Source organism: Lissotriton helveticus, chromosome 2_2, assembly GCF_964261635.1.
Source record: "Lissotriton helveticus chromosome 2_2, aLisHel1.1, whole genome shotgun sequence".
Taxonomy (NCBI): domain Eukaryota; kingdom Metazoa; phylum Chordata; class Amphibia; order Caudata; family Salamandridae; genus Lissotriton; species Lissotriton helveticus.
This window is the reverse complement of record NC_136060.1, coordinates 11,303,364-11,329,424: the sequence shown is the minus strand read 5'-3', so window position 1 is coordinate 11,329,424 and position 26,061 is coordinate 11,303,364.

Genomic DNA, 26,061 nt, shown 5'->3' with positions numbered 1-26,061 from the left:
GACAATCCTATAATTTTAACAAAATTCAGGTCGACACAATGCGCAAAGTAGATTCAGAGACATGTTACTGATCAAAAACAAAAGAACTAAAATAGAATGTAATAAAACAAGGGTCCTTTTTTCCTATATGATTTTATTTTCATGAATGAAATTCAAATATCACGCATGAATGACTTGAAAGCATTTGCACTAGCAAGGTGCAGGCAAGCCAAATATAAAGCTGCCCATCTTTTGCTTCTGCTTGGACGGTTAGGTTGTGACTGGTAATAAAAATGCTCCATTGGTACAAGTTGCCGAGGGTTGCACAAACTGAGCCTAAAAAAGAATATATTTCTTATCCATTAACTCACGTACGTGCATATGTTGATATTTTTCAAGTTGAGGGTTCTGATATTCCACACATCTATGCCAAGCTGCATAAGAACTACAATCGTGGGGTGAATCATGTGTAGCAATACTATTATTTCTATATTATTTCATTTTGTGCCTCTTCGGTGATTTATTTGACTTTTATGTACAGCTTCATGAGGTATTACATTATTATTATAGATTGTAGGCATTCGGGAACTTTGATGAGAATGAATGTGCCTTCCAGTGAAGTAAGAATTGTTAATTGAAATTGATTATAAAGGAAATCTGCATCTTGCTACATGTTCAAGGAAGACTAGCCAAAATATGGAGGAGCTTATTTGACATTACATTAGTTACTAATATGGGAAAATATGTCTAAATCCGGTATGATGCTGTTCTTGTGAATCAGCTATGTAATCCGATTTTTTGCTGGAATTCTATTATTATCAAAAAATCTAAAAATAAATTCGAAGTTCTTTAGTGTCTTTTCCCTCTAGTACCCCTCTGTACCTGGTAAAACTTGATATGGTGATAAAAGATAAAGCAAGAATAAGACAATTCCTGTACTGGAAGAGGCTAAGAGCCATGGTGAAACTATTAGGCTATGCTGAGGCTCTCCAAGAGATAGTAAAGCTAGACAGATTCCATAAAATAGGCTGGATTAATGACATCAAGAAATTGCTGAGCTCTCAGGACCTACAAGATGTCTGGAAAGGTGCTCCTAATTATCATGTTCCATCTAAAGAGAGACTCAAGAGCTACACTAGCCTTAGTTAGAACAGAATGACGCCCAGAATGCAAGCGTGAGTGCTTTGTCAATAGAATTTGCTGAATTTCAGACCACTAGCACTTTTGAACGATACTTAGGGTCTGATTTAGTTCTTGGAGGAAAGGTTACTCCATCCTGTGGGATTTATATTTTAGAGGACGGGATATCCATCACCGTTATGACGGAGTAACCTGTCTGCCAGAGTATTGAGTGGCACTAACTATCTCTTGCCATGAAAAATGCATGGCACTCGAAGCAATGAGATTACTTGTGTGTTTCCTTCTGATGTGGGCCTCGTCTGGTAGTTCGGGATGGACTGTTCCCATGAGGAGCAGGGTCAGTACTGATTTTCATAAGGTGGACCTCTGTCAAGAACTGCTCACTGGGTGTAAAATGATGATTTGGGTTGCAAACTGAGCAATTACCAGTGGTTGGACCATTTTCAAGCATTCCTCCAATCACTTTTTGTGTGTTTGATTTCACTCGAAGCAATTTTCTTCAACTCCCTAAATAATCAGGCTGCAAGGCCAAAAATAAAAGCTGCCTGACTTGCCTTTGGCCTAAAAAATTATTTGCCTCTCAGCACTCCAAAACACTCAAATACTTACCAATCAGGCTTGAATAATACATTCTTACACCTCACTTTCCTCGCATTGTTCACACCATCAATCTGACCATTCCTCTAAGCAGGCACAAAGGATTAACAAGTAGGTGCTTCTCCACAATTACCAATCCCACCTTGCCTGAGAATCAGTTTGCCCTAATTAATCACTAAAGCTTCTTGGCGATGCAATTCAAAGCTGTTCTCAAAATCTTTGTTCTGCCTTACTCACACTCCTCTTCCTATTCATGCTCCAGTTCATGCACCAACTGCAGTTTCATGTATGGTCAGCCTGTACCTGGGTTCAAGATTCCTCACTACATTGGCAACACTCTAATCACTTTGTTTTACCTTGGTCGCTATCTAACAGCTTCTCAATTAACTGCACATACCATTTGCAACTAAGAATCTAAGTTCCTGAAACAATTTTGCAGATGAAGTTTGGCAGGGACACAGTGAAATTCTGATCCCAACAAAAAATCTATTGTGTCAACTATCTACCCACAATGCGCTTGAAAACACCTAATTGCAAATGGGAGTTGACTTGCTATTCGTAAACGTATTAGAGTCCTTTGGTACCCATTAGTCAAATCTAAGTATTTCTCACTTTCTATTAAAACATCCTTTTTAATGTGACCCCCGAACATGGCACTCAATGAACTCCAAATCTGCTGCATGGGACTTAACACAGTCTCTTTTCCTTCTGTTAAAACAGTCTAAACACCTTTATGCAGAATATGTGTGCCAGAATTACACAAGATGAATTTGATAATAATATGTAGTTTATAGAGCGCATGTCTAGCCCCCACAGGGGTGTCCTGGCGCTGAAAGGAGATAGACGGAGAAGGAAGTCAGTATCATGGAGCCCTCTGAAATCTATCATTGACTGAAGAGCCATGTCCTTAATAGCTTGCGAAAACTGGATTCCGAGGGGGCCTTTCCGAGGTAGGTGATCAATGAATGATTCCTTGAAGTGACAATCTATCTGCTCTAAACTTCAAGATTACACATGTTCCTTTCTACCAGTTTGACTACCCAATATGGCATTGCACCAGGGCCAGCCTTGGGCATGGGCAAGCTGGGTCCAGGTCCCAGCCGCCCATATTCTGATGGGCATCGCTTGGAGCAGCCTGACTTACTATCATGCAAACAGCAGCTGGTCCATTCCACTTGGTCTCAATTGGGTCCCGTTGAAAACTTTGGGCCTGATTTAGATGTTGGCGAACAGGGTACTCCGGCAGAATTGTGACAGATATCCTGGCCACCGAATTATAAATCCCAAAGGCTATAAGGACATTTATATTTCGGCAGGCAGGATATCTGTTACGGCTGCGTCGGAGTTATCCGTCCATCAACATCTAAATCAGACCCTTTGTAATCAGCCCTTAGTGTGCCTCAGTGTTATTGTTAGCACCTCATCAACCCCCTGCCCTCCTCCCATCTTCCTCACTGCTCCTACCCCCACTGCAAACAGCAAATTTTCTTTCCACCCAGGGCGCTATCCCAGTCATTCTGTTTAAGGGTCGGCCCTGATTGGCACAAAAGAGTTCTAGATTGCTACATTTCCTCTAGAATGCGCTAATCAGAAACATAACTTCCAAAAGAAGAGAGTTTCCCAGATAAACCAGAAAGGACTGGGTACATGTAGTCTGAAAAAAGAGATTTCCTTTCTGTGTTCTTCCGTTTAAACTAAACCATTTGGCAAATGACAGAAAAACTCAATTGATCTAAACACAACATGGTAGAAGAGTATAAAGTACTGAGAATTCTACAAATTCCACATTTCTCACAATTTTATTTTTTGAAAATCAGAATGAAATTTCAATACACAAGTTAAAAACAATATAAAAACAAGATGTACACAATTACTCAAGTTAGACGTGAGTTCTTATTCTATACAAAATACAGACTAATCTGTGAGTTTTTGTTGACAGATATTACATACCTCAATCACACTACAAGCAATTCAATTTCATAAAATAAAATTAAAATTAAAATAAAACGTTTGGAGTCCTTATGTCGACGCGTTTCGGTGCTTTAGGTTTGGATCGAAAACACCTTCCTCAGGACTGAACTTTTTGTTTAAAACCAGGTATTTTCTTTTTTGTTATTGAGTATTCTTCATTGTCTTTTCAGAATACTGGACCATCTTCTTTACTTTTCTAGTCCTTTTATGAGTACATAATACTTATGACTCAATCGTATAGCTTTCCAGTGGGTACTACATTCATACCTTGGTAGGATTAGTTTTATCAAAACCAATTTATCCTCGTGGCGTCACCTCTGAGATATGGAGACCTTCCTTTCGTCTCGCGCTCCCAAGATTCTGACTTTTCTTATATTACTTAAAGGGTCTACGGGGACTTTTTATTCCTCTCCCTCTTCACCAAAGTCGTTTCTGTTACAGATTTTATTGGGGACCCTCGGGATGGAGGCGCACGCTGCCTGTGATGCTAAATGATCGAGTCATAAGTATTATGAACTCATAAAAGGACTAGAAAAGTAAAGAAGATGATCCAGTATTCTGAAAAGACAATGAAGAATACTCAATAACAAAAAAGAAAATACCTGGTTTTAAACAAAAAGTTCAGTCCTGAGGAAGGTGTTTTCGATCCAAACCTAAAGCACCGAAACGCGTCGACATAAGGACTCCAAACGTTTTATTTTAATTTTAATTTTATTTTATGAAATTGAATTGCTTGTAGTGTAATTGAGGTATGTAATATCTGTCAACAAAAACTCACAGACTAATCAGCAACATTACATCAATTCCTGCACACTACGTAGATAACTTACAAAAGGTACGCCAACAACTGTGCAATGCAAAATTATTCAGGGGAACGTGGCTGCTTTTCACACCTATACTAACACGATGATAAGATTAAGCCGCATTCATGTAAGTTGCGACCTCTTTCAGATACACTGATTAGTGTCAGTCCCATCGCTTTTCTATGGTTTTTATTACAAGAAGCCCATGTATGCACAATGCTTGTGTTTTTTTTTATTCTTGGTTCCTGTTTTCCTGAGAACAATGAGCCGGAAGTGATGATTCTTAGGAGACAGACTCTCTCTGAATGTTCTCTATTTACTAGTATACTTTGAATATTTACCTTTTGACTAGATACTTTGATTTTTTTAAGTATATCACAAAGCACTTGAGAGCTAAACACTCAAGGAAACAGTTAACGTCGTAGAGAGACCAGGGCACGTTGTTTATTTGTTCTGTCTCTTTCTATGTTCTCCACTCGACGATGCAATTCTGGCCTTGAGACCATGACTTCCATGAAATAACTACGAGCATGAAAGATATTCTGGGCAATGGTTTTGAATAGTTCTTTACTATATACATTTTCAATTAAACAATATACACTGTTGACACAGTCTCTTCACCAGGGAGACAAATATATGTGGAATCACAGCAGCATAATAACATTGATTCATATGAATATGTTGATAATCTTGCATGCACTACTGATCTCTTGAATATGCAATATAGTACTTAATTCTTGTCTTTGTTATGCACAGTAATAAATTAAATTCGCCTTCTGAAGAAGAGTGCAGGGTAAAAATGCATTGGGGCTTCTTATAGACTTTGGATGCTGAAGAAATTAATGATGAACACTTTATGATAAATTAGTCTGTTACTAGAATACACTTATTGATCTATGAATAAAGCCTCCGTTGATTGGACACTCTCTGTTTCTATGACTTACATGGATATTTTACAAACAATAGTGAACATACCTATGATTGTGTTCTATGCAGAGCCTGGTTCCATAGTACAGAGAACATGGTATACTTCTTTGCTGCATGTACACTTTGACATCCTCAGTAAAACATCCACCTCAATGACTGTGACCAAATGTATACATCTGTTTTCTGGCTCATGGTTAAACACCAATATTCGACTGCCCACTGTCTTAACTCTAGCACCCTCCCTCTGCGACGAAAAATGTAGCAACAATTGTTACTGGGGCTACTCATAGTCCATGTAACTGCCTAACTTGCATACTCTACACAATCTAGTTATACCTGTGGCAAATCTTGCACTCCACCTACTCCTATAATGGTGATTCTAGTCTTGCGCACTTTGTGATGGAGAGTAGTATAAAAGCGGCAGCTCAATGTCACATAGTGCAGTACCTTTAAGCTGATATACCAATAAAAATGAAACTCTAGTCAGTGATTAATGGCTAAAATCTATCAGAGGGCAAAGCTTCTCTTTTGCAGTCAGCCCATGAATGTATTTCTGAGATATTTTCCATGCCTTCCATACCGTCTAAACTAGCCCATCTGGTGGCAGAGTACAATATGAACATACTAATATTAATAATAGTGAATTTACCACAGCTAAAGTCAAATTTCCTCAACGATTGGCAAGCAATTGGAAAAGTATAATGTAATACCATATATAATATTGCAAATACATAGCTGGTAAGTTGTATCATGGTCCATTACTGTCTGGTGGTCTCTAGATAATTTTAACGGTCAATGTTTGTACTGTGTTATATGCTATTCTATTACACCTAATAACATCCTTAATTTCATGTTGATGCATTATTTTCGGTGTGTTGAAACCTGAGACATAGATATTTGTGTGTCTCCTACAGTTTATCTCTCCTAACCCCCGTTTATCATGCAACTGTGTCAAGCCTCAGAGATGTTTTGCTACACAGAGGAGGTACACTCACCGCTTTATTATTAGGTAATGCAGCCTATTTCCTTGGAGGCAGCAATATATATATATATTTAACTGCTTCTAGACTTCATGTTGGAACTGGCACTTTCTTTTTGGCTGAAGCAATACCGCAGCCAGACAGAACCTACCACTCCAGTCAGGGGTAGTTGATTGCACACACTGAATAACCTGCACTCACCCTTGGGTAGCTTGGCACTGAGCAGTCAGGCTTACCACATAGGCAATGTGTAAAGAATTTGCATAGCACTCACTCACGCTAAATACCTTGAGCGTCACAAAATGGACTTCACATGCGATGTATGAAAATGAAATTTGTATTCAACAAACATAATAATCATCACAGCATGAACATCATGTATTTCTGGGCATGAATCACACTCTGAACTATTACAAACAGTACTAGGCCCAACTGTGTTTGAATGACTCCAGCAATATGCACACTTGGGAAAACTCCTATTCTACACCTCTCCCCAGCACCTTTATGCAGTCCAACACATTGTCCACCCCGGGCCCACCCTGGCAATTCTTATAACTCAAGAATATACAATGAGAGGGTACCCCCTGGGTCACAATGATACCAAAAATATGTACATACACAGAATGATACCACTTTTTAGCAGCACCATGGTCTGAGGCTGCACGGGGAAAACCAATGTCAAATGTAATGCTCTTCTGACAAGAAATGAATGCATCAGGCAAACCGCCGACCAGTGTTGTGAATGCCGAGTGGTTCACCAATGGTCACTCCCTCACACACACACTCACTCTGCACTGATATGTTGTGCAATGGATATCAGACAACTCCATACAGAACACCTCTCAAACATACGCACTCAGCACCCTAATGCAATGCAACTGATACCCAGCAGTTCAATGGTCTACACATTGCAGACCCCATGGCCTCAAGCCTCCGTCCACCCTCCAACTCACCACAACTATCCTACACCCACTGATTGGAGACACCACGTCCTCCCCCAAGGCACTAGGCTGCACACAGCCGAAGTCACTCTCAGTCAGGGTCTCAGGAAAGCAGATGGGGGTAGGTACTGATGTCAATTAGGATGCGGTCATCAAAGGGCGTTCGGCAAACCCTCAAGAAGTTCACTGACAGGATGTGGAGTAGAAATGGGCTGAGGGCAATAGTCAGTCACACCAGAGGGGTCAACAAGGGTCTTCTGGCCCCAGTCCAGTTCTCTTAGCACAGGGGGGACAAGCAGTCACTTGACCCACTTCTGATTGTTCTCAGTGTTTCCTCCAGCCCAGTCCATCACTCTAGGCAACCTGGCCCAAGCTGGACAATACTACGTGGCAACACAGTGTTGTTGGCAAGGGCCAGGAGTGGAGACGGCAATTGGTCCATTGTGCTGAGGGCCAAGAAAGGGAACAACCGCGGAATAGAGAGAATGAAGCAGGGGTGCTTCTCTGAAGGAGGAAGCACCCCATCAGGCACATGTCGATCAGACTCACGGTCAGCTAATCTAAGCACAATGTCTGGTGTGGCGTGATGATACAGATCGCACCAGACATTCTGGTCCCATTCTATGAAAAAATTCTGTACCTCCCTGGAAAGGAGGCACAACGTCTGGTGCACGTTGATATTGGCCATACAAGACGACTATGGTCACACACACAATTAAGAGTTGCAAATTCCATACCTCCCTGAAAATTAGGTCTAATATCTGGTGCTCTTGACATTGGTCGCACCAGACACTTCTGGTCACACACACAGGTGCAAGTTCAGCAGTGCCTCATGAGGTAGAGTGAGGCACTACCAATGTTACTTCCCCAACTCAAAGGATCGAAACCCGTGAATCAGACACTGCACACAATGTGCTTGCAGTTAGCATGTTGCACAAGAGAGATGGGGCATGATCGTTGAAGCAGGCCACGTTGGATTCCGCAACTGGTAAATCCGCTCACCACCATCAAGACTCTTATGTGTGCTAAGGTCCCCACGATGCAGGGGGGACACACTTTAGATGTGGGCAAGACTGTGGGGCTCCGCACAAGGCAATCTGGTCTCCAGGGACTGTTCTTAGTTCCACGCTGTGCTACCAGCTGGATTCCAGCAGAAAATGTGTGCACTTGAGAGGTCACCGCTCTCCTGGTGTCACAGGTATATGTAGATATTGTGGGTCCCTCGTAGGAGATCTTTGATGTTCCAGAGACATCAGAAAGAACAAGGGTCAAGCTCAACAAGCCCTTGGAGAGCAGACTTCATGGTGCCACACAGCAGTAGGTAGTCGGCCCAGCCATTATTCAGGAAGGATCACTGACAAAATATTGATTACAAAAATATCCCCATATACAAATAGCGACACATAAATATCGATGTCAAAAATATTGACATCCTATCTTTATAAAGTAAAGTACAAAAATATCGAAAAAATTATATTGATGTCAAAAATATTGATGTACAAACTATCATTTTTTTATATATAAAAAGAATGTTAAATAAATTAGTTAATAAAATTAGCTTTAAAAAAATTATTTACATGTAATACACATTTTAACAAATAATAAATACATTTAATTTACAAAAAATATACATAAATATAAAAAATATTATATATATATGTATATTTACTTTACAACAATTAATAAACTTTTAATTTTAATTTATTTTAAAATGTTACAAATATATAAAAGTGTACATATATATATATATATATATATATATATATATATATATATATATATATATATATATATATATATATATATACACACACACACCTATAACATACAATCTAATAAAAAATATTATATTATAAATGAAAACATTACAATATGTAATAATTTTTAAACTTACATTTTGCACACCATTGACTGCAACAGCCAGTAGGGAAATTGTTGGATAGCATAGGGGTAAAAATTACTATTCCCACTCCAATGAGTTCAATAGTAGGAAAAGTGTTGGATAGCGGAGGGGTAACAATTACTATTCCCACTCCAATTACTGTAACAGTAGGGAAACTGTTGGACAGCAGATGGGTAAAAATTACTATTCCCCCTCCAGTGAGTGGAACTGTAGGTAAAATGTTGGCTAGATGAGAGGTCAAATTTACTATTCCCGCTCCAATTATGGCAACGGTAGGGAAAGTGTTGAATAGCAGGGAGGTAAAAATTACTATTCCCCAGCCGCGGCCCGTGGAGGGAGTTGCGGTGGGGCAGGCAGACGGGGCGGGGGAGGGGCAGGGTGGGGGGTGATAAACACCGGAATATGGATGAATACAGGTAAGTAAACAATTAAATTAATAAAACGAATTTTGTTCGGTGTCCTGCATCGCAAAATGCAATGCAGGGCGTGCTACGAAATTCGTTTTATTAATTTAAATATTTACTTACCTGTAATCATCCATATTCCAGTGTTTATCCCCCCCACCCTGCCCCTCCCCCGCCCCGCCTGCCGGCCCCACCGCAACTCCCTCCACGGGCCGCAACTGCTATTCCCACTCCAGTGAGTGCAACAGTAGGGAAAGTTGGATAGCAGAGAGGTAAAAATTACTATTCCCACTCTAATTACTGCAACAGTAGGTAAAGTGTTGTACAGCATAGGGGTAAAAATTACTAATCCCACTCCAGTGGGTACAACAGTAGGGAAAGTGTTGGCTAGCAGATGGGAAAAAATTGCAATTTCCACTCCAGTGACTGCAGCAGTAGGGAAAGTGCTGGAGAGCGGAGGGGTACAATTTACTATTCCCACTCCACTGAGTGCAACAGTATGGAAAGTGTTGGATAGCAGAGGGGTACAAATTAATATTCCCACTGAAGTCAATTCAAAATTAAAAACAAACAAAATATCAACTTCAATACAAAAGTTGTTAAAAAAACAAAAAGAGAAAACATATATAAAAATATTTAAACTTACAAATGATGGAAACATATTGTAATGTTTAAAAAATACCTCCAAAAATACATTATCTTTATTAGAAAATGTGTAATTACAAACAAATAACTATATTTAATAGAAATTAATTATAAACCAAAACATTGATTGTTATATCAATTTTATATTTTTAAGTTACTACCCTATAACACTACCCAATTCACAACACACTTCTACATTTAAAAAAAAATGTACGTCCATAATTAACATAATTAATTATCAATAAACAAATATTATCAATTAAAAAGAAATAAAAATGAATTTACTCACCAAACGTTACCCCTATAAAACAAAATTTCCACACTCAAAATAAAAAGAAACAATTACCAGAAATATTTATCAATTAATGAATGAATAATAATGAGGAACTAATTATTAATTAATGAAAACTAAAATAATTTCCACCCACTACCCCAATAAACACCAAAACACACCTAAAAATCATTACACTATTTCCATAACTAATTTTACATTATGACATTAATATCAATTAACAACAACGTATTAATTAATGTAAAGGAATTTACTTCCCAACCTTTACCACTATAAACCCCACAACTCACATCTCAAATTAATTACACAATTGCCATGTTTATTTTTTAATTAGTTCATTACAATTAATTAACAATTAATTATAAATAAATGCCTTCCCACCCTATTCCCCTATAAACCCACAACACGCTCCTTCAAAGTGACACAATTTATATAATTACCAATTAATTATTAATATTTAACAACTAATGAATGAAATATTTAATAATAAATTAATTCCCATAACCAACATGATAAAATATAAATTAAATAAATATTCATCATCATTTTAACTTTATTTCGGGTTTTTTATGAACCATAAAAGTACATCAAGAAGAAAAAAATACATTTATAACAATCAACTAATTCACAGTTACATCCCATTTTATATATATACAGTAAATCCGTTAGCATGTGGTATCTAGAGTGACGATTAAAATACTAAAACAATAAATACACAGATTAAAAGGTTTAAAACACGATAGAAATCTAAATTTTGGTAGGACAGGCAATCTACCTCCATTGGAGTGCCTTGCTACTACCGAATCATTCTCCGTCTGATTAACCACATTGAAAACAAGAATTTAACTATAGCAGTAACTATTAATGCATTAGTATCAGTTTTTAATATTCTAAAAAACTCTATATGGTTCCTAATTCCTAGATTCACACATAGCTGTATAATCCATTTCTTCCTGCTAACAGAATAAGCAGGACAGAACAAAACCACGTGCATTAGGGATTCATTTGGATCATCACAACCTGGGCAAGGACGAACTAGACCAGTTTTCCATTTATCGGTGTAGGAGTGGAGGGGTAATGTTCCATACCTAAACTGTAAATACAGTTTTTTTGCTAGGACCGGTTCTATAATGTCTAGTTCCCTCTCAAAGCTGTATACATTCTTAAAATCCAAAAAGCTGTCAGTGAGACTAGAGGGCCTTGCTGATCGAAGGACTTCTTGTAAGTTGTAATATTTTATAGAATCTGCCAGGGTTCTCTTTGAGATGGATTGGCATGCGACCTCCGGATTGGACCAGAGATTCTCCATGCCAATCCTGGACGCCTGCCCCCTTACAAAAGATAACCACTTTATCCTCCCTGCACCCGGGCGTGCCATCACAATCATCAGTTATTCTCTATAGCACTCAAGCTCCGGGACACTCCACAATCTACGCCAGTAGAGGAGTGGGCGTGAGGCAATTGTTTCTGCAATTGGCCTTAGATTTAAATCCAGCCTTAGTGGAATTAGTGGTGTATTCTTCGGTAGGGAGAGAAGCTGTCTGATGAAGTTATTCTCGGTTATGCTAATCTCACTCGCTGGGCGGTGCCCCCAGAGTTCCGCCCCATAAAGGGTGGAAGATCTGGTTTGTACCTTGTATATTTCCATCGGTACGCTGACTATTTTGTGGACACACGATTTCTGTACTTTGAGAATCCCCCCCGTGGACTGAGAAAGGGTTAGGTTAGCCTTAATCATTTGATTTTCCCAACTCATTTTATCATTTAGGGTCAGACCCAAGTAAGTGAAATTATTTACCCTTTCCAGGGGTCGTCCATCCATTTTCGGGCGTGGGCAATTAATTGCGCTGGCATTAAATACCATGTACTTTGTTTTATCTATATTAATCACCAAATTCCTGTTCCTACAGAATTCGGTGAATTGGTCTAACACCCGCTGCATCCCCATTGATGTTTTTAAATAAATATTAATAAATTAAAAATATTAATAACTTGATTATAATTAAATTACTTCCCACCCCATTGCCGTATAAACCCACAACCCGCTAAAGAACTAAAAAACACAAAATGTAATTAACATAAAATTAATAACTTCTAAAAATGTAACACATATATTTAAAAAAGCAATACTTATACAAAAAAGAAATCACAAACTTTTAAAATACATAACACTAACTTAAAAATCGATGTTTTAAACATCTATAGTTTTGCAAACGATATTACTAACTTCGATATTTTCAAAAATGATATTTCTTACTTTAAAGTTGATATTCTTGATCCTGAAATTCTTGCTGTCGATATTTCTGCATCACTATATTTCCAACTCGATATTTGTGTATGTGATTATTTAAAACTCGATATTCTGTCTATACACCATTCAGGAAGGGCAAGTGGTCCATTTGAATGGCAGTAATCCTCCTTGTGCACAACAGATTCTTCTAGTAGTGTGCACCACGTAGTTCCAGGTTCTCTGGTCCCACATTCCCACAAGCGCATCTCACCCCATGCTGCAGTATGGCAGTAGTAGTTATACTAGAGTGTACCTTTCGAGTTGGGGTGTTTCAAAGGGTCTCTCTAAGAACCACAGAGGTCTCCCCTAAATGTTAGACCTGTCTGCCATGAGACCGCAGAAAGCAGATCATAATCTTTAGTGGAACCATGATTTGGTTCCAGAGGCCAAGTGTCAAAACCTCTCCCTCCAATCTCTCCAGTCGGCCAACAAATGGCAGAAGTCTATTGGTCTAGTTGCATGCCCAGTGTTTTATAGCTGTTGCTGGGGAATGCCCAGATGTGCTCCCCCAACCTCCAGTGTGGACTTGAGACAAGCACCAAGGCACACAAAGAGTTTTAGAGCATAGATCTGTTCAGTTTCTAGAGTTGCATTTCTATACAAGTCATTACAAAGTCACCTTGACCGCTGGCAAGGGGTTGTCGCTGAGCAGCCAATGATAGGAAGCATCATGAGGCTGCTCCTCTTCAATTCATTATTGCAGCCTGAAGTAATTTCACCCAGTTACCCATATTAAAATGTGCACCTGTCCTACTTTTCACCTACCACTCAATTCACCCCTTAAGATGTTCTCTTGGGGTACTCAGTGGTAGTGAAAGGTCCTCTCAGGATGGCCAGTAACTTATACAGGCCAAGTTGTGAGTAGACGTGCAAGGGCGCACACCAGCCTACAATAGCAAGCTGGACACATACTTAAGAACGCCGTTCTCGCAAGGCACAGTCTAACCTGCAATGACAGGCTGGACACCTATTTAGGGACACCATCAGTGTAAAGCGCACACCAATCTGCAATGGCGGCCTGGAAGCATATTTAAAGACACCATTGGTGCAAGTGCTCACACCAGCCTGCAGTAGCTGACTGGTCACATACTTGGAACACCCTCTGTGCCGAGCGCACACCAGACTGCAATGGCAGACAGGACACGTGTTCAAAGACACCATTGGTGTTAGTGCACACACCAGACTACAATGGCAGGCTGGACACATATTTGAAACACAAGCTGTGCAAATAAGCACACCAACCTGCACTGACAGGCTGGATTCAGGTTTTATTGAAATTTAAAGGACAAATGCCTCTGAGTACCATAAATCACGACTATTCTTATTTGGCCTGCAAAAGTCCTTTTTATTGACTCTGGGCAACTGATTATTTATATTTTTTATATGTCTAACCTTTTTTTTTACGTTTCCTACATCAGAAGTCTTTTTATATATGAAAGTACTTAAATACAAATGCACTTATATGCACAATATTTACCTCAATTTTACATTTCAACATACATCACAAAACAATTAAACCAAAACAGTGTCTTTACAAAGAATAGTGGTTTTACAGAAAACAATACTTCAATTCTTTACAATTGATTACCACTTTTTTACCATAAGTTGGAATTAAATTGTTAAAGTCCTATATTTTTCAGTAACATTTACTGGGACCAAAGCTGCCTAAGTCCTAGAAGTAAACAGATTTTACGGTCCTATATAGGGTCAGAGATTTGATTTCACAGTCTGTTGTGAGGGAACATGAATGTTTTCTCTCAACTGCCTTAGTGGGGTCCGTATTATTTTTTCTTAAATACTCCGAGCCTCTATCAGTTTTCTGCCGACGCGTTTCGACCTTATATAGAGGGGACCGGAAACTTCAAGTTTTACAAAGTCTTCTTCAGGGCTTTGCTTTATTTTGATAGGACATCTTATATACGTATCTTACAGTGACGCTGCCAGGCGTCTATTCTACAATTTGTTATGCCGGGCTTCCTTGGTATCATTGCATTGCCATTGTTTCTAAACGTGTAGGCGGCGGATGCCGATGTGCGTTGGGAGACAAGTAAGCTCTATATTTCTTGAGTCCGTGCAGTTTTTCTATGCTTACGGTACCGTCTATTTTTGGGTTTCAGTGTTCTTTTCTTCTCCTTCCTTTCGTTCTCCGCGCTCTCTCGGTCCTTTGCCGGAAACGGAAATCGGGACACATATTTGGAAACACCAGCTGTGCAAATAAGCACATCAACCTGTACTGGCAGGCTGGACTCAGGCTTTAAATCATCATGGGTACAAGTGTGCACACAGACCTATAATGGCAAGCTGGACACCGATTTACAACCACCATAGGTGTGAGTGCGCACACACCGGCCGGCAATGGCGGGCCTGACCTATGCTTTAAAATCCTCAGCTGAGCACCACTTTCTAATGTGCCCCAGGCCCTAAGACTCTAACTAAAGAATCAACCACACTCAGGAAGTGTCCCAGGGGGAGAGCTGGCCCCCTAGGTAGGGAAAACCAACATGGGGTTAGTACATCCCCGGGCAGTGCACACACAGATGTACCTGCCCGGCCACTCACCTACTCTTGTTCGGTGGCAGTGAAAGCCCCCTCGGGTTTGGCTAAGGAGTGAGACCAGTCAACCTGAGCATGAGACATTTTTAGCAAGCTATTCAGGTGGGTGGCAAAATCAATACGGTATCCCCTTATTAGCCAGTCACACCAGCCCTGGATATGAAGTGCACCTTCTTCCAGGGCACTCACAGGTAAAACACCTAAACCAACCAAGTAATCACTCTATCCTGGCATGTGTAGGAAGGGCATGTGCACTTTCCGGCTGCAGTTCAGTGGGAAGGAGCAGAGAATCCTATGGTTAGGAAAAGAGAGTTGGCAATATTCAGGGGGACAAAAAGCAAAAGGTTTTAGGCAGGCCGGACTGGGAACTGAAACCGGACCTGGCACACTACTCGGCCGGCCCCCCTTTGGGGACGGTGGGGGTGCGGCCGAGCTGATTGCTAGGGCCGGTTTTGGACAATTTTGTTATCCTGGGCCGAAATTGCTGGCCCCTGTAACACAAACAGACCCCGAGGGTCTCAAAACAAGCCCCCACTCTGGTGGCCCACTGGGGAAATGCCTGGTGCCCGCCAAAGCCAGTCCGGCCTTGGTTTTAGGGAAATCCCCCTAAGAAGGACTATGTCCAACACTGAGGATACCATATCTTATCTGAGAAAGGTAATACTCTGCAAAGTCAGCTATAATGTTTCCCCCCTAGAAGAAAGGAGTCCACCTTATTTTAAATATTCATGAGCAAGTTGACAACTGCCAGGCCTAGTTGCTCAGTGGACTAATGCATCCATCCCCGAAAACTGTGTTTGATTGCCTGGCCACAGGTTGTTCAAACCTGGGCAAGTGCACTCAGTCTTTCATCATACTGAAGTCAATAAAATGAATACCATTGAGTTGAGTAACAATAAACACATGTTATTCAGCACCAGGATGCCCCTAAGAGAGAAGTTGTGCTTTACAAATATATGTGTTATGTTACGACTACATGGTCAATGGTTAGAAAAGCCTAATTTGAAAGACTTGGAAAATAATGTAAGGGAGTCTTAGAAACCTATCAGGATGGTGAAATGATAATCTAGTTGCTTGCTTTCATCGACTTCAGGTGTTCTTTGTACCATCGAAGGAAATTGGAAGTCCCTGTAGTAATTGTAGCAGACTAGGATCGCTGAGAGAATCTTGGGGGGGGGGGTTTCCTTCGACTGAATATCCCCCTCCCTGGTATACGTGACAGGGGAACCTCCCCTTATTTTGGAGGTTCTTGTACCATAACATAACATATGTATTTTTAAAGAGCACGTTTAACTGGAGGCATCTTGGAGCTGACTAACAGATGTTTATTGTTACACAACTCAATGGTACTCATTTTATCGACCTCATATGGATGATAGGCTGAGTGGACCTGCAAGGATTTGAGCCTGTGACTATGAGTTCCAACACATGCCTCTGCTGTGGGCGCATTAGTCCACTGAGCCACCAGACCCCATTTGGGACAAAACTGCTTTTCCTTTGGAGTTCTGAGTAGTAAGAAAGTCGAGTAGTTATGAGCATGTATGGAACTGTAAACACGTTTTTGTGAAGAGAAAGACTGTGGTTAAACATGTACACGTTTACTGCTGCTAGTACGTAGTACATGTTGGAGGCATAAGGGAGCTTCTATGTACTATTGTTAGCTTCTTGCTTCCCTCTCTCAGTGCCACTAGTTAGATTCAGGTTACAATTACATCACTGTCTTGTGAGGGGAGATAACATACTAGTAATTGTCACAGGGGAGACGTGGTCTTTATGGTTATATTGGGAACTGTCTGATTCTGCATCCTGGTCCATTCCTACACCTCCAGCCTTAGCACTACCAAATGTTTCAGAATGTCAACAGGTGCATCACGTGCACCAAAGGATGGGTACGCACCCTGGAGGTGGCTTCACACAGATACTTGCAAAGGGTGACAGGCCATTCTCACATGGATTCCCAGAGGTGACCACACAGTGAAGCAGAAAGCAAGGCCCAGGCTGCTGTGTAAGAACACAGCAGATTCAAATGTCTTCATACTTCTCCTTGGATCTTCTATTGAGCTCACAGGCTCGCCGTTGTTAGAAACCTTCTGCATCCTCTTGGCCCAACCGCTGCATGCAAAGAAACTTTGTACTAACCCTGGGCGTAGTTTGCGTAGCAGCACTACACGTAGCTTACTTTGAACTTCATGTAGCGTAGCTGATGACACTGTATACTTGTATGCTCTGTGGAAAAAATACAAAATAATTGCAAATGGCATTCTGCACAGTGCCAGTTATGATAAAATAAGTATCTCTATCTTTATATGCTAAAAAGCATATAGTACTTTCACAAACATGAAACTAAAATTTAGCAAGCAGTGAGAGAGGTGATGATTTTGGGATCCTCCCTAACCTAGGGGGAGTACCAAACAGATCCCTTGAAAACAAAAAAACACATCTTATTGAACGATTTGGTGGTGATCCCATCATCTTAGGACCACCCCAAGCACAGTTATTGGCAAAAAAAAGCCCAACCAAAGGACCTGCAAAGCATTATGGGATGAGATTATCAGTGGGCAGTGAATATTATATAGTATCCAAAATCAAAATAATTGTACAAAGAGCTGCAGTTCAACTGGTGGTTACTAGATGTCCCTCATAAATCAAATGCTTGATGAAAGGGTATCAATGGGTTTGCATTTGACTCATGATGGACATCTAGTAACGACTAGTGGAATTGCAGCTTGAAGTAAGAATAATGACAATGCTCTGCATTTGAATCGTGAGGGACATCTAGTAACGACTAGGTGAACTGCAGCTCTTTGTAGAATTATTTTGATATTGGATATTATAATATTTACTGCCCACTACTAATCTCGCCCCATAATGCTTTGCAGGGCCTTTGGTTGGGATTGTTTTTTTGCCAATAACTTTGCTTGGGGTGGTCCTAAGAGGATGGGACCACCACTGAGTACAACAAAATGTGCTTTTTGTTTATGCTCTTTGTGTTCAAGGTATCTGCTTGGTCCTCCCCCTTGGTTAGGGGGGACCCCAAAATCATCAGCTCTCTCATTGCCTAATGCTTTCATTGAAAATGTTCACTTTTGTGAATTGGTTATATGCTTTTAAGCATGTAAAATTGCTTTTTCAAAGCATCGGAGGATGTTGTTGATTTTGCTGCTACGCTATGTGATTAAACACAGTTTTTGTACTGTACTACGTGCAATTTGCGAAGTGCTAATTAGCACAAACTTTGCATGTTCCATTAGTGTTGCAGTAGTATTATGCCCAGGAATACTTTGTACCCCCATCACGAGTTTTTGGTCTGGTTTGTTTCCAATCCTGACCTGCAGTGTAGAGCTGCCACTAGGACCTTGCTTATGATGTCCTTCATAATTCTGATGGGATCTCTAAGAAGATCTACCATCCCCACTGGAATTACAGGTTCCTCTGTAATACACTGGATTGGTTGTATTTCACAGAGAGACTGCGGCTTCTGAAATTCCAGGAAAAAGTTAGGAACTACCAGTGGCACTGGGCCTGGAATGACTGATTAGTTTGATACTTCAAATTGTATGGGGATCTTCGGTGTCCGAGTCAAAAATAGTTGTGAAGTCGGCCCCCTGCCACCGAGAGTCATGTACCCTTGGGCATTCGCAACTCTTGGAAGCACAGGGGGGGTGCTGCGAGGTTACAGTTCCAAAAAACAGGAATCTCGTTATCAGGCCCTGGTAATACATGAGACCACTACTACATTGAGCAATGGAGAGCTGCTACAATGGTGAGGCCCTCTGAGCGCCTTGAGACCTTCCCGGGGGAGTAGCGCGCTTACAATTCCCTGATTGATTGAGTGATTGAATGGTGCAGGCTTCGCCACAAAGGTGAAGAGGTCAGGGTGCTTCCTAATGCTCTTCTGTACTGCACGGTAAAGAAGCAGATCAATTATTGTCGTATATTCTGTAAAACCAGCACATACGATTGTTTTACACCCAAGCCAAATGTTTATTCTAGGCCATTTCGTAGCATTGATCCAACGTTTGTGTAATGAATATTCAATGTGTCATCCTGCATAATTCCTGAGCACTAGGGATTGAGTATCGAAAGGTACAAACCAATAAAAAAAAGAAGAAAACTCAACCGCCACACTGGTGCATTAAAAGATTTCGCTCGGCAGATCGCTTATCTCGTGCCTTCCTCTGTTTAGGGTTTTTATTTCACTGTGTGAGCAAATTTCACCTGACAAGGACTTTACAGAGAACAGCCCGAGCTAAACAACAAAAAGACAAGATCTACTATTTCAAAGGGATAAAATATCCCATGAAGGGACATTTATTGTCTTAAAAATAGCATACCGACTGCTTTTTTCGATAAGCTGTCAAAAGAGAAAATCCTTTGTTGTCTCCGTTCTGTAAGAGGAAATAAACCGTAACAAGACCAGCAAGGCCGCAGAGCTTTCTCCCATGATCGCATTAGCATGTACACAGCCTCTCCGTGATGCAAAGTGCATTTAACACAGGCAAGTGTCGTGCTCGCAGCAAAGCACACTTGCTCTACAAGGTTGGGGTTCTAAAATGCACCCTTGGAATATTACTTTGCTATGACCTTCAAGTTGTTTCAAAAAAACTAAAATTGCCACGTCCCCTGATACCCTCAATTGCTAAAGCAGCGCCTTTAAGATTGCCTTTACCTGCGAATAAACCTTTTTTTATCTTTTGCTTTGCTAATGGAAATGCGTCCTGTGGAGCCATTTTCTAGCCGCCATCTAATCAAGATATTAATTGAGCTGCAAAAAATGGCCCCATGTTAGCATTCCAGTGCACATTAAAAGTTAGCCAATAAAAAGGCATGGAGGTGTGGGCTGGGTGCCCGCAAGCGCAGTTAGGGGTTCACCTCTAACCTTTAACATCCCTCTTTGACCTCGTTGGCACTGATTAGTGTTGACTGATTCCCACTGTGCAATCAATTAAGTAGAGAAAATGGAATTACCAATCAGTAGATCCGAAACATAAGGCCAGCGATGTAAGTCAGATCAAGAACAAAATAAAGGTTTCACCCTTAAAAGCGCCGGCACATGCTAGCGAAATAACGCAATGTCCACTTTTAGCCCGAGTGGCAAATCTTAACGAAAATACAGAACTGCCTAAAATAAACAATGCTAATTAAAGATTTTACGATCTTCCGAGAGGCATCCCAGAAGACCAATGGATGCACGATGTGGCACACATCAACCCTCCCAGTGGAAAGCTAATAACTAGCCAGCAGGGAATGCAGAAAGTGCAGTCAAGACTATATATGAGAAACAACTCGATCGCGAACACAGAACAAAATGAGAACAGAGCTTAGCTTACCGAGCCCGTGTTTTATTAATAACGCCTACTGTAGCGCAGGTTTTTTGAGTGAAACATGCTTTAAATCTATTTGTCTGGCAGAAAAGATGATTTTGGTATTCATAGAGCGAACCTTCGCTGAAGCCTTAAGGCTTTCGCAGATCCCACACCGTGCACATCCAACGAGACAATAAAACAGAGCTGTGCAGTGGGCCCTGTGGTATGCCGTATGCCCCGGTATCCGGAAATAAAGTAAAGCAACAGGAAGGACAGCTAGCAAACTATGAAGTTCACGACTAGCAACACAAATAGGCTGACAATATTGGCCAAAGCTGCCAGCGTACAGACAGGGCAGGGACCGGCTGATGGGACCACGAGAAATACACGCAAGAATAAAAGGATGGTAGTAAAACGAGGTTGTGAAATGTGGGAAACATTTGCAAAGATGTAAAGGAGTTAACAAGGGTAACAAACCAGTTACATATTTTGTTTAATGTATTGATCATTTCCTAAATGTCACGTGAAGCCTGCAGGCGGCTGCAGAGCACCAAAGGGAGTGGGGAAACGCAGAACTGACTGGACAATAAGGCGAAGGGAGAAGACAGTTATCGCACATGTAGAGTTGTTTTGCCTGCTAATCACTCATGTTCACTTTTTGCTTTGCCCCGATGGAGCTCGGTGTGTACACATTTACGCATTGACAAAGTGAGCAAGTCGCAAAATGGCACCCTTTGACATTGGAAAATGTAAACAGGATTGTGGAATAGACACAATGCATGTCGACAAGGACTTTCTGCCCAATGAAGATTTGCAAAGAAAAGGGGGTCTGAAAGGGTGTGATGACTTAGAGGCATTTCCAAAGTGAATTTGTACTTCAGTGACAATTCCATCAAGTGAGAGTTCGCTGTCCCCCACTGCTAAATGTGAGCAGGTGGTTACCAGTGTGGTCCGGCGTTTCCAAATTAGAAGTTGTACTTCAGTGACAATTCCACCTAGCGAAGGTTGGCTGCCTCCCAGTGCTTAATTTGAGCAGTGGTTGCCAGTGTGGTGAGGCATTTAAAAGTGGAAGTTGTACTTCAGTGACAATTCCACCTTGTGAAAGTTGGCTGCAACCCAGTGCTTAATTAGAGCAGATGGTTGGCAATGGGGTCCATGAGCACTCATTTTTGGGGACGGGCACGCACAAAGGGGAAAGAAGAAGGAAGAGAAAGATGGAGAAAGTCACAAAGGAAGAAGGCGGGTACTTGCATGAGTGTGAGAAAGGGGCAGGGAGTGTCTGGTAGTGGATTAAAGAGGTACGAAGTGGACTCAAGACTACACAGCTTTAGTATTTGGTGTGCCACTGGCCCATGAGCCAAGCTTCAATGACTGCATTCTTTCTTTAACAGAGCAAGCACTGCTGTCTCCATTGGGAGGTGGAGACAGCAGCCCTTGGGACCCCTGCATGCTCCTCCCAGCGCCAGTCACTCAAAGACAACTTTTATTTGTTTTAAACCGAACTCTGCCCCGTTATGAAACAGGGGCTGCTTTAAAAATGTTGGCATTCATTAACAGATAATGCAGGAATAGAGAGCTGCATTCCTTTGTAGGTCTCCACCACTGCACTCAGAACCATACTCCAGGAGTTGCAGAAGAACTCTTGCCTCATAAATGGTAACAAGGCAGGAGGTTTTAAAGCTCCTTGTGAATCAACATTTAGTGTTGTGAATGATAAGTAGATTAGCTGAAGAGCAAAAGGAATGTAGGGTTAGAAAGCAGTCAGTGTGAAAACAAGAAATTATTTGAAACCCCAACTTAGTACACCAGCCCCAAGGTTTCCAACGATGCAAATCTAAGTGCAGATTTTAGATCATTTCTTTTTATTTCAACATGTTTTATTAACAAATTTTTAAGGCATACATGGTACAGTGATAGCGCTGATAGTGCCTCGCGGACGCCCTTAGGGTTACAACAGGCTTGGCGGGCTTCATGGCGGACCATATATCACATATCTGATAGTAAAGGCACTTTGTTGAATCTTGTTGCACCCTCATTAAAGAAAAAGGTGAGTGAAAGATGAAGGGAAGAGGGTGAAAAGAAAGAGAGAGGGAGATAGAGACTAGTTAGCATGTGGTTGTGCAGTGTCGAGCACTGGTGGCAGTGGTGCGTTGGTGACCCGTGTTGAGCCTTTATTCAAGGGGGTTCATATGTGTCCAGGTGTTTGTCTAGTGACGCCCACATTTCACCTTTCGCTGTGTGCTTGGGAGTGTGAGTTGCCGCTATGTTGTCCGCCCCTCTTAGAAAGGTAATCCAGTTGACCCAGCCCTTGAACATTGCCTTCCCTGTGTTTTTCCAGTTTTCCAGTATTGTCTTGACTGCTGCTGTGAGGAGGAGGTCTGTGAGGTCTCCGTCCTCTTTGGATCTTAGTTCTGGGGCCATGAAGGCCGTTACTAGTCCTACAAAACCTGGCTGTATGTCCCTCCCCACTAACTTTGAGATGAAGTCCTTGATTTTGACCCAATAGGTCTTGACTCGAATGCAGTGAAAGATTAGGTGTGCAAGGTCTCCTCTCTCCTTTTTGCAGTTCCAGCAGGTGTCGTTTTCTCTGACCCCTGCCCCAGCGAGGCGGGCGGGGGTCCAGTAAGCCCTGTGCAGCAGCCAGTATTTTGTCTGTGTATTTTACCCTGTTATATTTCTAAATGTATGTGTAGGCACATGATTTTTAAACTCACGTGATTTATAAAGGTGTAGTAAAAGTACTGTTCAGAGAAGGAAGTAGTCTGTACATATATGAACCACCCAAACTCCTAGCACTACCTCGCTTGCCCACTCCTTGGTGCATATTTATCATAAGGTTGTGTTGCTTTTGTGCCATGCAATGGGTGCAAAAGTGACGCAACCCTTAAGTTTGATTTATCAAGCCATACAAGGTCACCTTGTGTGGCCCTGAGTGGCTTGATAAATCTAGAGTAATGCAGCAGCGCAGTGCAAATAGCGGTGTTGCCTTTCTCTGCCCCGGGAAGTCGTTTCATGGGTGGAACATGGGTGTTCCCACGTATCCACCTATGGAGTCTGAAGCATTCCCAGATTTACCAATACTGATTCACCTGGTGATGCGTCAGAATGCAGCGCCAGGGAGGCATAATGAGGAGATGTTGGACTTGTGCCGCCTGCCTGCGGTGGGTTGGCGTCTAGTGTTCGGAGTGACAGGGTGCCCTACACCTCCCCCACAGTGACAGTTGGGACTGGAACTGCCAGGAGCCTTCTAGAAGGTTCTAGCCCTTTCTGGTAGGTGGGGTGAGGGGTATATATATAGGGGAGCTGTGCCTCCATTTGCTCAGACTGAACGTGGACTTGATTGAGAGGGGACACTCTACCAGGAGGTACCTCCGCAAGGACCTGTGTGATGGCCCCTGAGCCCATCTGTACCCCTCTGTTGTCCACAGGGCTAGTGAGAGCCCATTGCTGGAGTGAAGACTGGTCTGCCAGGAGGAGTGCCACCTTATGGGGGTTGACCGTTCCTAGGAACTGCTGTCCTGTATTGATGAGTGCCCACTGACTGCTGATCTTGCCCAGCATTGCCTGCCTGCTCTCCTGTCATAGCGCCTCGTGAGTGCTATCATCTGTTTGCCTGCATTCCAAGGAGGTGAGGAGCGTGGGCACTACACCCTACGGTGGGACCCTAGGACCGTGAATCATCTAGCGCCTCAGGAGCGCTGCCTCAGCCTCTGCTCAGGAGAAGAAGGTGCATAGGTCCTGCAGCGTTGTGCTGCCAGAGTGCTATATTCGCATTGACTGTGCTCTGCTTCCTGTCTAGCGCCTCGTGAAGTGCTACAACTGTTTTCCAGCCCCCGGGACTCTTAGTCCTGCATTCCTGGACTTAGCGATCCAACGTTGGGGTCAAATGTGTAATTAGAGAGCCCTGGAGCCGGCGCCATTTCCCCCAGGGGCCACAATTGCGTAGAGAGCCTTTATCTGGGGACCAGGGCCTCACCACCTGTGGAGTGGGGCGAGGAATCTTTTTGGGGGCAGTCTTGACTGTAGTAGAACCGGAGTGGGGCTCCAGAGGCAATATAGGTGCCAGGGACCATTTGCGACTACACAGCTGTACCGCAGGTAGTGGCAGCTGCCCCGTTCTGGGGACATTGTTGATTTGAGAGTCCCAGGAGTGGGTCTCCCCCGGCGCAATGGCACCAAAGGCTCATCGGCAATGTTAGTGGCGTTCACAATGCGCACAGCTTTCCCCCAATGTTGCTACCTCTTATTCTGTGTGTAAATAACTGTTCTGCCAGCAGAGCCTAACCTTGCACCGTTGAGAACTGTTTTTGTGCACCCCCATACTGCCCACCAGAGAGGCAGCTACTTCCAGGGAGTGGTGGCAATCTTTGCAACAGGTGGGCATGTATGAGGTTCACCCTCCTGACTTGAGGCCTAATGCATTTCTATGCGCAGGGTAATCCTGCCATGATGTTCATACTTTTATGCTAATGAGCAATACCCTAATGATGCCTAATGTACCTGCAAAGATTCATGCCTAAGGTGTCTATACCCCAGGATTGGTGCCTATTGTATTTGATGATGCCTAATGCCATGATGTATGCCTAGCGTGTCTTTACACTTATGATATTGCATTTATGCTTCATCTGTTTTACTGCATAAGATGGCTGCAGGCTAATGCTATGCAAATGTGGTTATGCCCAATGTGACGCATGCTGATATAATGCGTAATGTGTTACATGCCTACTGTTTTCATGCCTAATGTTATGCCTAATGGGCGGTGATGCCCAGAAGATGCTAATATAGTTAGGCATAATGTTTTCTTGTTATCCAAAAGAAGCGTTCATTATATGCCTGGGCTCATTCATTTAGGCTGATGTGTTATACCTAATGGCTTCTTTCCCCCTAATGCGGATAGGGTTGGTGTCCAGCCTAATGTTAGATGCCACATGCACATGTTAGGCCTACTCTGATTTATGCTAATGATGACACCGCTATGTTCCTATGTGTATGCCTCATGCAAAGGTGATTTATGAGTTTTGCTAAGGGGATGGTGCTGAGGTCCTTTATTTACCAGTAGGCACTGGTTAGTTTACAATTACAGTTCTACATAAGGTGATGACGCTAAGTTCATTTCTTTTACCCAACAAGTAACGTGTTCTGCATAATACATATGCTGTTTTTCACCTAACCTGGTGTGAAGTCTCTTTTGTAGTGTGCCTAGTGTGTTGCCTGTGAGTGTGTGCTGCGCAGATGCTTTACACAATGCCTCTGAGTTTGGCATACCCACTCCGCACCACGCTATCCCGTTTCTACAGGAGAAATATCTTAATATCTCCTCCTAACTTTCT